The following is a 14,866-nucleotide window of genomic DNA, read 5'->3' as shown; positions in this document are numbered from 1 at the left end:
TAAAACCAGAAGCACATAAAGGCCCGATCCTGAAATAGGACCTGCCTGGGCAGATACTTATGCTTACAAATATCCCTTTGCAGGCTTGGGTCCTTAGTTTTTGACACTTGAAATCCAACACTTCAGCTTCAGTCCAGCTGAAAAAGAATTTATTGATTGAAATAATCTGTTTATTGATTGGAAGCATACTTGCTCATATTTTGAACATTTCTAATATGTTGGAGGGGGGAGTTATTGTTGATGTGCACACATAAATGTCCGTACATTTAGCTGTACTATAGCTTCCAGATTTGTTTGGATATACAGTGTAGTATCAAGCCAAAGAGAAATGGAAGTGATATCATAGTGCCTTGAGCAGCTTTTAAACATTTTGGAGAATGAGAATTTAAAGACTTGTTGATAGGCAACCCTATATAGTTCAGCATGGGGAACATCTGAGTAGAGCAGTAATGCAACATATGTGACTCTTCACCTGGTTTATTCCACTCCTATTAGTATAATTATGAGGATTTAGTGTTGCATTTAAATGGCTTCAAATTGTAAAAGGACTGGCTTTCATATTTTTAAAAGCAATAGAGATATTGGATAGTATTTGAAAGTCTGAAAAATAGGAAGTACTCTAATGAAGCTTCGGACTGAAGGGAATGATACAGTAAAGCAACAAAATTTACATCAAACAACAAAATAATCTTCCATTGTAAAATAACGCTTATGAGCCACATTCTTGGCATACTCTTACAGGTGAACAAGAAATGGAGGGCCCAGGGGCAATCGAAGTCTTGGTGCTACCACTTCCTGAGCACAAGTGGTGCAGGAGTGTTGATTCTGCCAACATTTCTGTATATGTTTTAAATTGGCAGGGGAGAGGTGGATCAGATCTAGTGCTAAGAGAAAACACACCATTTAAAGGGTGCACTAATTGTTGCTTCTCTGTGTGCTGCCCTAGCAGATTCGGTGTCATTCCATCTGTCTGTGTTCTCTGCAGGTTGAACGTCTGTGGGAACTGTCACAATAGTTGGTATTTTTTTTCTCAGAAAGCTCTTTCTTATAGTAGTAAAAAAGTTCAACAAAAGTTTCAAAAATATTAAAATACCTTAGCCAAATCGTTTTATTAACAATGTAAAATTGTGATTAAATGAGTTAAATGAGTTAAAACAAAATTCAGCATGAAAGATTTCATATCAGTTTTTACATTTCAAAAGTCTTGTCTGTAGAATGACCCAGCCAACATTCTTAAGGCTTTAATTAAGAGCAGGGAGAAAGCTAGGATTTTGGCTCAGGATAAATATTCCAGACTTGAACAGAAGATGTTGCTTTAATGGCCTGGACAGTATCCAGGAAGTATGCAAAGGCTAGCAGGCAACTCTGACAGGTAATATATCTGATAGGAAAGAGCATTCCGGCCAATTAAAGAACTGGGACAGAAATAATGGTTTGTCACTGAATGTGTAACTGAGGCCAATTGGTTCAGATTAACCAATGGATTATCCTTTGTAAGTGAATTTAAAGGTCACAATGAGCAGCATTTAATGGGTAAAAGATAAAAATGTTAAATTAATACGGAGGCAAAAGATTTTCAAATGCTAGACATGGAGATAAAAATTAGCTTGGCAAATCATACAAAATCACATCGAGTGCACTAAGCAAATTGCTCTTATGGCAGAAGGTCATAACTAATAAATATGTGGATAAAGGTATGAATTTCTAGCCATTATGAGAAGCAGGAGGGATGATCAAGTGCTCACTGGCAAATGTTCTCCTGAAGGGCTTTATTGGAAGCATATAGGCATATGGCTGACCCACCATTGTGTACGTGGGGAGTGTGGGGCTCTGTTAGGTGGTTCTAACTTCCAGTCTTACAGTAAAACATCTGCTAGTGCAGTTAATGGCTGATCAGTGGCAATGCTGACTGACCTATGAAGAGATTATTTCAGAACGGATGGTTATAATTTAGATGTGCCAATCGAGTCCCTGTGAGGGAGTACCAGTTTACAGATCCCTCAAGGTGTTTCCTCTTCATTTCTTTCATTGGGCAGAGAGATAAGGTTTGCCATTTTCATGAATGGAATGCAGCCACTAAGTCCATGATCCTCCAAGACCTACTGGAAACACAGGGCTATTTATATGGAGGACTTGTGGCTCTGTTTTGGCTCTAGGAGCTTTGAGGCTCTGTCCACTCTTCTTGGCAGCGTTGTCCAGGTCTCTGTAGCTGGAATCCAAAAAGTCTGGCGGGTTATCTGAAGCATATCCAAACCTCACCTCACCCACTGTCATTGGCACTTTCTCCCTAATGTAAAATGACTTTTTGTTCACTCACATCCCTCACATAGAGGTTCTGGATCCTTGTCTTTGCTGATCTGTTGCTTGGGTGTGTTATGCTGTTGGGAAACCAGCTTTATAGTCTGCTCCCCTCCACTGGCAGCAGTTGCTCCTGAGGGTTGCAGTACTATGGCAACTTAATTGAAGTGACTCTTTATGCTGTTACTTGAGATAAGGTTCATAGTGGATTTGCATATAAGCAGGGCTTAAATTTAGTCAGAACTGTCCGTAGCAAAGCTCTGGTAAATATTTTCATATTTGTGGGGCTGAAGCCCCAAGCGCTGGCATGTCCCGCAGGGCTGAAGCCCTGAGCCCCACCACCCTGTTGCAGGGAAGAAGCCCTGAGTTCGCCCCCACCCCCTGTGCTGGGCCCTGGAGTTTTTATAGCATCGTGGGGTAGGGGGATGGGGGGACTCCGGGAAATACTCTAAGAGAATTTAAGCCTGCATATAAGGCAATAAATGCCCATAGCAGATGTTGTCTTTTATCTCTTTATGTGATGGTGTCCAAATAACTATATATAACATGCAAGGTCTAGCTATATACATACATGCTGTTTTGGCGGAGTTCTAATGGGTTTTGGAACATAAAAGACAGTGAGGGCCACTAGAGGACTCTCAAACTATTTAATTCCTATTCACTAGAGTATGTAATTAAATACCAACACAAAGTTTTGAAATGTGAAAACCACAAAAATTGGTTATTGCAAGTATATACCCCAGTGCTCTGAATATCATTTTTATTACCTTAAGTGACTCAAATAAAATGCTGAAAACACACTAAAGTATCTATTGTTTTTCTGTGGAGTGTTTGAATATTCTGTACTTCTCAAGAGACTGACCTGTGTAAGGAGTGATGGAGTAAATTGATAAGTTGCTGATTCTGAGCCAAATTCTTAATAGGTGAATGTGAGCATATTAAAAAAACGTGCACACATCTACAAAATTGCATGAATTTACCACATTAGTTTATGCAAATAAGGTAACTATGCATGCAAACATCTGTTTGACCATGCCGGTATCTATACACATGCACAATAACTTAACTTTTTCATGCACAAATTCAGTATCTTTTGTACACCGCCTTTAACTTCCACCTGTGTGATTAAAGGTTGAATTGTCTTTTTTGGGCCAGGGTTTGCTGTAAACTTTTTCCTGTGATGATGATGTGTTTGTTTTCCCATTTATGGGCACTTGAAACTTTCATTAACGGTCATGAGAGGTTGTGCTTGTGCATCTAGTGGAGAATTACTTTTATATGAAGGGAGAAAAACCTTTAATATATTCAGCCCTTAAAATATTAATTTTTAATTAACAAAAAAAAATCTTAACATTTTTCTGAGATTTCTTCCTAACAACTCTTTAGAAACTGAAAACAGAAACAATCCCTATGATTCCCACACACTTCACTCCAAACTCACTTGTTTAGATTAAAACATAAAATAAACATATTAACTACAAAAGATAGATTTTAAATGATTATAAGTGATAACAAACACATCAAAGCAGAAATAAACAAAAATGCAAACTAAGCTTAACATATTAGAAAGCTAGGATTTGAATTAACAATCTCTCACCCTGATTGATGATACGAGCAGGCTGCAGATTCTTAAGGCACAAGCTACAAGCTGGAATCCCCAGGTGTTTCATTCACAGGTTAGAAATCTCTTTAGCCTGGGTCCAGCACTTCCACCAGTTCAGTCTTTGTTTCTCAGGTGTTTCCAGGAGTCTTCTTGTGTAGGGAGTGAACAACAACAGATGATGTCACTCCCTGCCTTATGTAGCTTTAGCATATGATGGGAAGCCTTAGTCTCAAAACTTGGTTCCCAGATCAGTTTGTGTAAAAATACAGACATCCCAAGCTGGCGTCCAGAGACATGTGGTCTCATCACATGCCCTTGCAGTGTTATAGCAGTTATTATTTACAGACTGGCCAAAACATTCACAGGAAGGTTAAGTTATTCCACAGTCCACTGTCTTTGTTGATGACCCATCAGCACTGTCTGGCTTCTTCACTGTTGTATCTGAAAGGCTGCCTGTGGGTGTTTTCCAGAGTAAGCCCATCTGAAATACAGATCCATAGTCAATATTCATAACTTCAGATACAAAAATGATATGTGCATACAAATAGGATAATCATATTCAGCAAATCATAACTTTTCCAATAACACTTCACATGACTTATCTTATACAAAATGCATCATAATTATGCCATAATCATATCATAGGAATATTACTATGACAAATATGGGATGTTTAAAGGGAGGCTTGATAAGGCCTTCGAGAGCCAAATTAAGGTTCAGCTTGGTGATGGGATTCCTTATTATGAGCTCATGGGTTAAATTATTGAAAGTGTCTAAGGGTATGTCTCCACTACAGTTACAAACATGCAGCTCTCCCCTGCCAGCTGACTCAGGCTCACGGGACTCAGGCTAAGTAGCTGTTTGATTGCAATGTAGACATTTGGGCTTTAGGACTCTAAGGGCAGGTCCATACTCACCGCGCGGGTCGACGTGGTGAGTTCGACTTCACGGAGTTCGAACTATCGCGTCTGATCTAGACACGATAATTCGAACTCCGGAAGCGCCGCGGTCGACTCCGGTACTCCACCACTGCAAACGGCGGTGGTGGAGTCGACGGGGGAGCCGCGGAGTTCGACCCCGCCGCGTCTGGACGGGTGAGTAGTTCGAATTAGGGTACTTCGAATTCAGCTACGCTATTCCCGTAGCTGAATTTGCGTACCCTAATTCGAACCCCCTTTTTAGTGTGGACCAGGCCTAAGAAGTGGGAGGGTCCCAGAATTGGAGCTCAAGCTGGAACATCTACACCACAATTAAACAGCCCCTTAGCCCAAGCCCAAGTCAGCTGGCATGGGCCAGCCATAGGTGTCTAATTGCAGAAGAGACATACCTTAAGTCCCATTTTCAAAGGTACTTAGGTGCCTCTTTGCCTCTTTAAGCACATAAGTCTGCCATTTAGGTGCCACTGACTCTTTCAAAGCCACTGCTCCGGTGCTGCCTAATCTTGTAGGTGCCTGAGATCCTGCTGATCAACATTTGCAAAGCTGCCTAAGACCTGAAACTGCCTCACTGATAATTAGCCGCTCAGTGGCCCAGCACAAACTGAAGCCCCGAAAGCCCCAGAGTGAGGTTCTCAAATGAGGTGGAGAAATGCCTATCTTGCTAGTGGGGCTTGATTCTGTAATTGTGCTCTGAGCATGTCTAAGGCCTGGTAACTGTCAGACCCCTGCAGAAGGAAGCCCAGATGCAGTCCACTGATATGTAGAGTTCCCACCTCTGAGGGCCAAAAAACCCCCGGGACATCTGGGATGATTTGAGCCTCTAAAACTGCACAGCTGACAGTGTGTATTGAGAACCCTTACAGATTCCTAGGACAGCTACCTCAAAAAAGGGATGCTCCTAGGAACCTGGACAGATGGCAACCCTACTGATGCGGTGGACAGCACAGAATCCACACAAAAGACAGCTGAGTGCACAGGAAATGTAGGGCAAGCGTGAAAGAGGTATCAAGTCTCAGCAGAGGAAAGAATAGGGGTTTTGTCTGGTAAGGCATGGGCTACCTGAGCAGCTGACCTGGTTTAGGTGCCTAACTCCAAAAGAGGGTTGACAGCTGGGGATCCTGAGCAGATGGAGGTGCCTAAGTCTGGCCTATCAACTATATTAGGGATCGGCAACCTTTGGCACACAGCCTTTGGCATGGGCCGGGCCGGTTTGTTTACTTGCCGTGTCCGCAGGTTCGGCTGATCGTGGCTCTCCAGGCCAATGGCGGTTGCGGGAAGTGGCGTGGGTTGAGGGATGTGCTTCCCGCAGCTCCCAGGTCCTTACCCTGGTAGGCCGCATGCCAAAGGTTGCCGATCCCTGAACTAGATGCATTAGCTCAACCACAGGGCTGAGTTTAGGGGCAAGTGAGCAGAGCCTCTGCCCTGGTGCTGCTGTGCTTTCTTTTCTCTCTCTCTCTCTCTCTGATCAGATTGGCCAGCTGTTTTTGCTCTGCTATGATTGGCCAGCCTTTTTTTCCCCTCTACCACAGAGGGAGGTGGAGAACAACATTTTGCATGTTAGCCAGCAAAATGGCTAGGGCCACTCCTGGTCAGCCACTTAGGTATCTGAGTCCCGTTCGTCTCTCCACTCCTTTTCTTTGCATTTTATTCCTTGGCAAGCTTCAGTGGCTCTCCATTCAGTTTGCCGGCTTCTGAAAATTCCTGCCTTAGGTGCCTAAATCCCCTCGTGCATTGTATGGAGAGCCTGGGCACCTGGCTTGGGGCTGAAAATTAAACTAGGCAGCAGGCTGCCTAGGGGTTAGGTGTTTCAACACTGAACGGAGCAACACCTAAGTACTTTTAAGGATCTAGATCTAAGTGCCTAAGTCCCTTTTGAAAATGGGGCTTAGGTGCCTAAGTCACTTAGGAGTTTTTGCAAATTTTCCCTTAAGTTTCTTTGTCACCGCTCAGAGGAAGAGGAGTTTGTGTGAGTGAGAGATACATGAAAACACATAAAAATATATGTATTTAACCTTTGCAGTTTTACACAAAGCAATCATTCTGTAGATTTGAATGCTGGGTGTATTACATTTAAGGCACCTTGTCTTAAATGTATGGATTTTACAAAATCTTATCTGCATCAGCAATCACAGTAGTCTTTCATGGGACACGAAAACGGAGCTCAATCAAAAAAATATGACTCACTGGAGGTGGAAAACAGGTAAAAAGGAAATCATAAAATTAAAAAAACAAGTAGTATCTTCTTGACCCAGCTGTCCTAACTAGTTGGTGACTTGTTGTTTTCCCCTCTCCTTAACTGTCATTGTATCACTGCTTCTGTAAGCAGCTCGGTCTGATTAAAAGCAAAGTGGTGAAACTTGCCACATCATTACACTCACTTAGATTGAGTTCTGCTAGCCAGCACTTACTGTTCTTAATAACTGCCACTTAGAATTTGTGAACCCCCTATTGGCACCTTGGCATTTTTTTTGTCTTACTTTGAAATTTACATGTCTTCAGAACAACTAAAATTCACAAGAACAAACTAATTAATGGATTCCAGTTTTGACAGCTACAAGAAGACAGATGAGAAAGTAACATGCTCCTGGCAGCGTGTTATCAATTGGGAGGCAACAGTGCATTCCCTCTATGTGGTACAGTGAGCTGGAACAGACACTGACAGATGACACAGCTCTTGACAGTGAAGTCTGTACAAGCTGACAGCTCTGCTTGCAGTCAGTCAAGTCCACATTTTGCATGGAACTGAACCAACTTGATTTGCAGAATATGCTTTCCTTTATCTGCTTTCTGAATGTACAGTAGGTGAAAGGAATAACATTTTCAGGGTTTTTACATAGAGCAGTGGATCCCAGGACCTACTGTACTACACTAAAATAAATAAATAAACGCATAATATGGGTAATAAAGAAAAATGAATTAAAAAAAATTAAGAGCCTAAGAGACATGCTTTGCTTTCTTTTTTTTTTAACCTTTTGTTTTGGGGGGAACAAAAAAAGTTTGTTTTCATAATATGCTGTCAGATTTTGTTAATTTATAAGGTAGATCTAGAATCTGAGGGTGAAATTCAGTCCCATTGCAGAGGGCCTGACAAATTCTCGAGCCCTACTTAACCCTGTACACTGAAGGCATAAGTGGACTTGCATGGGTCTTTCATGCAGGGGTGAATTACTACTTTTCCTCTCAGATCTACATGGTGGATCTTCTCTCCAGTACTTTGCTCTTTCCAACTGTACCTATACAGAACTACACCTATATAGAGTCTGCTTCTAAAGAGAACAAAACAATGAAGTCAATATCCACCTTCTTGATTAGAGAGAATTTTGTCCTAATGAGGAAACAGTGTAGGTCATGAAGGACTGAGAGTTCTATTAAGGGAAAATTCAAGTTTTACAGGTCCAGTGACACAATATTATGACATGCTATGACACCTCCTCCTTTTTTGTATACAGAAAGTCACCCACACTAAGACATAAACTGATTACCAAGTGAGGGGACATGAAAAATATGAGAATATGAAAAAAAGCTGAAGGATTCTGAATGACCACATGGTTACCCTACACATTTATGTTTGTTTGCCCAGGTTTCGGAATATGATACTTCCAATGCACAGTATAAATGTATACTGCTTGTCTGATATACCCCCTATATTCACCTACACATAATCCCCCACACACCATTAAGGCATGGTTCAATGTTAGAACTGCAGACATAATCAGCACATTCAAGATGTGATTTTTTTTTCTTTTATCCCAAATAAAATAGCAACCAGTAGTTTCTGAGATACGATAAGGTTTATTTACCTTTATTCTTAGAGTAGGCCCTGACCCCTCAAGCACCTAAGCATGTGAGCAATTCCATTAATTTCAATGGCACTATTCACGTTGTTAATATTATGCACATGCTTAAGTGTTTTGCTGGATCAGGGTCTAAATGCACAATTTGTGTTTTATGCTTCTTCACCTTGATTCTTTTGTGCTTAAGCCACCCCTTGGTGCCATTATAAAAAAAGAACTAGATAAATTCATGGCTATTAACTAGGATGGGCAGGGATGGTGTCCCTAGTCTCTGATTGTCAGAAGCTGGGAATGGGTGACAGGGCATGGATCACTTGATGATGACCTTTTCTGTTCATTCCCGCAGGGACACTTGGCATTGGCCACTGTTGGAAGACAGGATACTGGGTTGGATGGACCTTTGGCCTGACCCAGTGTGACCATTCTTATGTTCTATGTTCTTATTATTTAATATGGATTTGCATTCAGTGTACCTGCATGCAGTATTGTTATGTAACTTGCTGCATGTTCTAAACACACAATGTGTTTTCCACTGTTTAAAGCCTGAAAAGAGAGAAAAGTTCATAGACAATTATACCTGTAGACACATAACACATGTAGACACCAGACACATGAATTCTAAGTGCTCATTTTCAGTCTCTTATTGAACTTCAAATGTCTGATTTTAGACTAGAAGTAAACTAGTTTGGAGGGAGCTAGCTGAACATGGAAAAAAACAGTGATTTTGACCATTTGTTTTTCCCTGACAGGAACACAGGATTTACTGTACTGAATCAGATCCTTGAACATCTATCCTGCACCTGGATGTTAGCTAATGGAGACAACAGATAGAAAAGGCAGGTTATGCATGTATGATTGGGTTGTTCTTTTTCTCTAATACATATTAATGAAAAACCTTAAAAAAATACAAACAGGAAATAGCTGTGAAATGCAGCAATAACATTCTTAATTTGTAGGTGCTGAGGATGAGATGGGGTCATCTAAAAGATAATGCAATTGGTTTATACATTTCCCCAAAATTTCTATGGCTATCTACAAACATGTTCAGGTACCTGGAAGGGAGGCTTTATAAAAAGGTTTTTTTTGGCTTTCTTCAGGATGGTATCCTAGAACTGGCTATAGAAATGGCTCTGTATGATAAGTTCCTCATTTTATTCCCACACATGTGGAATTGAACAGCTAATTGACTATAATTTATAATGAATCTTTCAGGAAGAATCCAAAGAGAAGTTGGAATGTTCAGAGTCCTACTCAGAAAATTGACAATATAGTCATGTAGTGATTTTTTTCAAGGAGTTTGTTTCTATTTTGACCATGAGAGTCACATATCTACACACACAAAATAGAGCAAGATCACTAAGCAAGCAATTTGTGAACTCTGCCTGTGTAGGTAAGGAGCTGAATCCAAATTCAAACTAGAGCCAAATGAAATATTTATGAGTATGAGTAGACAGATATTTACAGAGAGAGACATGGATGTGGACAAATTCAGGTATCTGGGAGTTTTTTCTATGATCAGAATCTTCCTGGATTTCTCACTTTAGATATATTTTAAATGGTTTATATTTATATTCATGGTTTTATATTTATGTTCTTGCTGGTTTAGATAGATTTTAAAATATCATCTTGAAATTTCACATAGCGAAGTCAGATGGCAAACTCTTCCCAATAAAATGACACATTGTGTAACACTGTAAAGGGCTATAGAGCTTAGTCTCATAACTTCTTTAACTTCATAATTGCGTGCACGGTGTTGTTTTCTTTGATTCTTAAGAGCAGGTTCTCTTAAAGACACCACCACCATTTCTTTCTGAACCCTAAAATATATTAAATTGTTATTTAGAACCTAGTTACCAAGAGAATCTCAGTGAGATGAAGATACCTCAGACCAAATCCTCTACTAGTGTTTTAAATGGGTGTAGCTCTAGTGACTTCAGTGGAGCTATGCCAATTTATACAAGCAGAGAATTTGGCCTCTTTTCTCTTTGTGCATTCAAATTACAGAGATTAACCGAATTTATACTTCAAATTTTAGCATGCAAGGGAGAAGAGAGTGAAAATAGTGAAAGAAAAGGCAGCACTTCCCCCCCTTTGACTCTGTACCATCCTTTTTAAAAAATAATGTTTTATTGATTTTTTCCAGTAATAAACAAAGAAACCAAGCACATTATAGAACGTGTCCAGTATACAAGAAAAACAAATATGGATATATGTAGCGAGGAGGCATGGCCACCCTCAGAGGCTGAAGCAGAGGGAACACCACAAGCCTCCTGGTGAGCAGAACCAGGAAGGCCACGCCTCGCATGCTGGAAGCAGAGGGGTGGGACAGGAAGGAGAAGTATAAAAGGCCGGCCCAGCAGCTCAGTTGGAGGAGAGCTGCTGAGGGAGACATATGCTTCTTCCCCACTGTTAGAGCAGGATGCTGAGGAGAACTGTGGCTGAGGAGATATGGGTTAAAATTTTGTCTGCCACAGTGACCCTGGGCAAATAATACATGTCTCTGTATTTCAGTTCCCTATTTAAAAAAATGGGTTAAGATTTCCTTTCTCACACCTTCCATCTTATCTAGTTACATTGTAAACTGTGTTGGATTCTTTTACTATGTGCATGTACACCACCTAGAATAATGGGACCCTAATCTCACTTGGAGATTGGGCACTATTGTAGTACTAGTAAATAATATGGCAGGCTCCCTGCTGCACCCGTTCTAGGCATAAATACAGGATTTTCCATTACAATCAGTCTAATGCCTTTTAGGAGCACTACGGTATGTTCATTCTAAAATATATATAAGAGGTCTGTTTCAATAAGTTTTCCACAAATTTGCTTAAATACAGAGCTTTATTTATTGTGCTTGTTCTCTATAATATGCACAGTGTTGGAATTGCTATCTGTAATCTCTTTGTTGATTTTGATTCTCCTGAAAAGAATTTTTCGTATAATGAAAAATAACCAATAGGGCTTTCATTCAAGAAAATATGACAGGCATTTGAAAGTTTGGTATACGTAGGAGTAATATCCTTTTGTACTGCTGTGTTTAGAGCAAATTGCATTTAACTCTTTTCTTGCTGTATAATAATCTTGAACTAAATGTAGTAGACACTACAGGTCAAATTAGGGAGGCAGCATGTAGGTGCACTGTGGGAAGAAGGTGCCTGTCCACACCCCTCCAGTACTCCCACAAAGAGGCAGCCATTATAGAGCTGCCTGCTTTCCCAAAGTGTATGGGGGTGAGGCTATTATTAAGCAGTGCTGAGCCAACAGTGCTCAGTGCCCCTGAAGAGACATGGCTAAGTGGAGTGAGAACCTCTTCATAGAATCATAGAAGATTAGGGTTGGAAGAGACCTCAGGAGGTCATCTAGTCCAATCCTCTGGTCAAAGCAGGATCAACACCAACTAAATCATCCCAGACAGGGCTTTGTCAAGCCGGGCCTTAAAAACCTCTAAGGATGGAGATTCCACCACCTCCCTAGGTAACCCATTCCAGTGCTTCACCACCCTCCTAGTGAAATAGTGTTTCCTAATATCCAACCAAGACCTCCCCCACTGCAACTTGAGACCATTGCTCCTTGTTCTGTCATCTGCCACCACTGAGAACAACTGAGCTACATCCTCTTTGGAACCCCCCTTCAGGTAGTTGAAGGCTGCTGTCAAATCCCCCCTCACTCTTCTCTTCTGCAGACTAAACAAGCCCAGTTCCCTCAGCCTCTCCTCGTAAGTCATGTACCCCAGCCCCTTGATCATTTTCGTTGCACTCTGCTGGACTCTCTCCAATTTGTCCACATCCTTTCTGTAGTGGGAGGCCCAAAACTGGACACAATACTCCAGATGTGGCCTCATCAGTGCCGAATAGAGGGGAATAATCACTTCCCTTGATCTGCTGGAAATGCTCCTACTAATGAAGCCCCATATGCCATTAGCCTTCTTGGCAACAAGGGCACACTCCAGACTCATATCCAGCTTCTCATTACTGTACTCCCCAGATCCTTTTCTGCAGAACTGCTGCTTAGCCAGTCAGTCCCCAGCCTGTAGCGGTGCATGGGATTCTTCCATCCTAAGTGCAAGACTCTGCACTTGTCCTTGTTGAACCTCATCAGATTTCTTTTGGCCCAATCCTCCAATTTGTCTAGGTCACTCTGGACCCTATCCCTACCCTCCAGCGTATCAACCTCTCCCCCCAGCTTAGTGTCATCTGCGAACTTGCTGACGGTACCATCCATCCATCATCCAAATCATTAATAAAGATGTTGAACAAAACTGGCCCCAGGACCAAGCCCAGGGGCACTCCGCTTGATACCGGCTGCCAACTAGACATTGAGCTGTTGATCACTACCGACAATCTAGCCAGCTTTCTATCCACCTTATAGTCCATTCATCCAGCCCATACTACTTTAACTTGCTGGCAAGAATACTGTGGGAGACCATATCAAAAGCTTTGCTAAAGTCAAGATATATCACATCCACTGCTTTCCCCATATCCACAGAGCCAGTTATCTCATCATAGAAGGCAATCAGGTTGGCCAGGCATGACTTGCCCTTCATGAATCCATGTTGACTGTTCCTGATCACCTTCCTCTCCTCCAAGTGCTTCAAAATGGTTTCCTTGAGGACCTGCTCCATGATTTTTCCAGGGACTGAGGTGAGGCTGACCAGTCTGTAGTTCCTCGGGTTTGCCTTCTTCCCTTTTTTAAAGATGGGCACTATATTTGCCTTTTTCCAGTCATCCAGGACCTCCTCCGATCACCATGAGTTTTCAAAGATAATGGCCAATGGCTCTGCAATCACATCAGCCAATTTCTTCCGCACCCTTGGATGCATTAGATCTGGACCCATAGACTTGTGCATGTCCAGCTTTTCTAAATAGTCCTTAACCTGGTCTTTCACCACTGAGGGCTCCTCCCCATACTGTGTTGCCCAGGACAGCAGTATGGGAGCTGATCTTGTCTGTGAAGACGAGGCAAAAAAAGCATTGAGTACTTCAGCTTTTTCCACATCATCTGTCACTAGGTTGCTTCCCCCATTCATTAAGGGTCACACACTTTCCCTGGCCTTTTTCTTGTTGCTAACATACCTGTAGAAACCCTTCTTGTTACCCTTCACATCCCTTGCTAGCTGCAACTCCGGTTGTGTTTTGGCCTTCCTGATTACACCCCTGCATGCTCGAGCAATATTTTTATACTCCTCCCTAGTCATCTTTCCAAGTTTCCACTTCTTGTAAGCTTCCTTTTTGTGTTTAAGCTCACTGAAGATTTCACTGTTAAGCCAAGCTGCCATATTTGCTATTCTTTCTGCACATTGGGATGGTTTGTTCCTGTGCCCTCAATAAGGCTTTTTTAAAATACAGCCAGCTCTCCTGGACTCCTTTCCCCCTCTTCCCTGCACAATAGCTTGTGCTATTGGGATCATGTGCTACCCAACTTTTCCAAAGGCATAGCAAGGACAGCCTGCGAGCACTTTCCTCTGTGAAACTGGGAAGCCTTTGCAGGCATGGGGGGCCAGCTCCTCAACTGCTTCATATCAATCTAGCTTCATTGATCCCAGCTGAGAATCTGGTTCAATGTCCTCAGTAACTTTCTTCATAATACATCAGTTCTCCATCCTTTCCAGCACAGTCTTAAATCTAAGAGGTTTACTAGAGTCCTAAATCTAAAAGTTTTAGAAGGACTGGGACACTGGGCCATTAAAGACGATAAACAATAGGGTGACTCTGTGCCACCTTTATACATTCTTTATTCTGGCTACTCTATGGGCCATCATACCCTCCAGTGTAATTTAGAGCCATCTCAGGGGCTGTTCTAAAGTATGCCAGCCTTGCATGCTGCTTATAGTCTTCAGCCCAGGATAGCCATAACACTGTGAACGTCAGCCCACATTCTCCCAGCCCTGATCCACAATCCTACACTGGAGGCTGCACAGAAGGGTCGCATAGGACTGCCTACATCAGCCTTAATCATCCCTGTGCTTGGGGAGTTCCCCAGGACTCACTGCACCCTCTTTACCTGCCAGAGTGATGTCAAGGGGCAACAGTAGGGACCAGAATTTGGCCCATCATCAGAAAGAGTCCAGGCCAGTTAACTGAGGGATGTACCATGAAGGAGTCAGACAAAGTCTTTCATATAGGGTCTTTTTCCACTAGAATTCAGTAGTTTATTCCAAAAATAGGGGTATTTTAGTATTTATTTATTAAAAGCACACTTTCAAATTTTTGTACATCTAAAATCATGAATCCCTT

General features: G+C 41.8%; 1 long non-coding RNA gene across 2 annotated transcripts in view; it reads right to left on the bottom strand.

The window, feature by feature from the left end:
- Nucleotides 1–1,209: 1,209 nt before the first annotated feature.
- Nucleotides 1,210–14,866, bottom strand: part of LOC123366103 — a 43,884-nt gene continuing 30,227 nt past the window's right edge. For both annotated transcript variants that reach the window (XR_006577927.1, XR_006577928.1), the window contains exon 4: nucleotides 1,210–4,382. This is a non-coding gene — a long non-coding RNA (uncharacterized LOC123366103). The remainder of the gene's footprint in view (nucleotides 4,383–14,866) is intronic.

Source organism: Mauremys mutica, chromosome 3, assembly GCF_020497125.1.
Source record: "Mauremys mutica isolate MM-2020 ecotype Southern chromosome 3, ASM2049712v1, whole genome shotgun sequence".
Lineage (NCBI taxonomy): Eukaryota > Metazoa > Chordata > Testudines > Geoemydidae > Mauremys > Mauremys mutica.
Note: the sequence above shows the minus strand (reverse complement) of the source record. Positions and strands in the feature narration are given on the sequence as shown.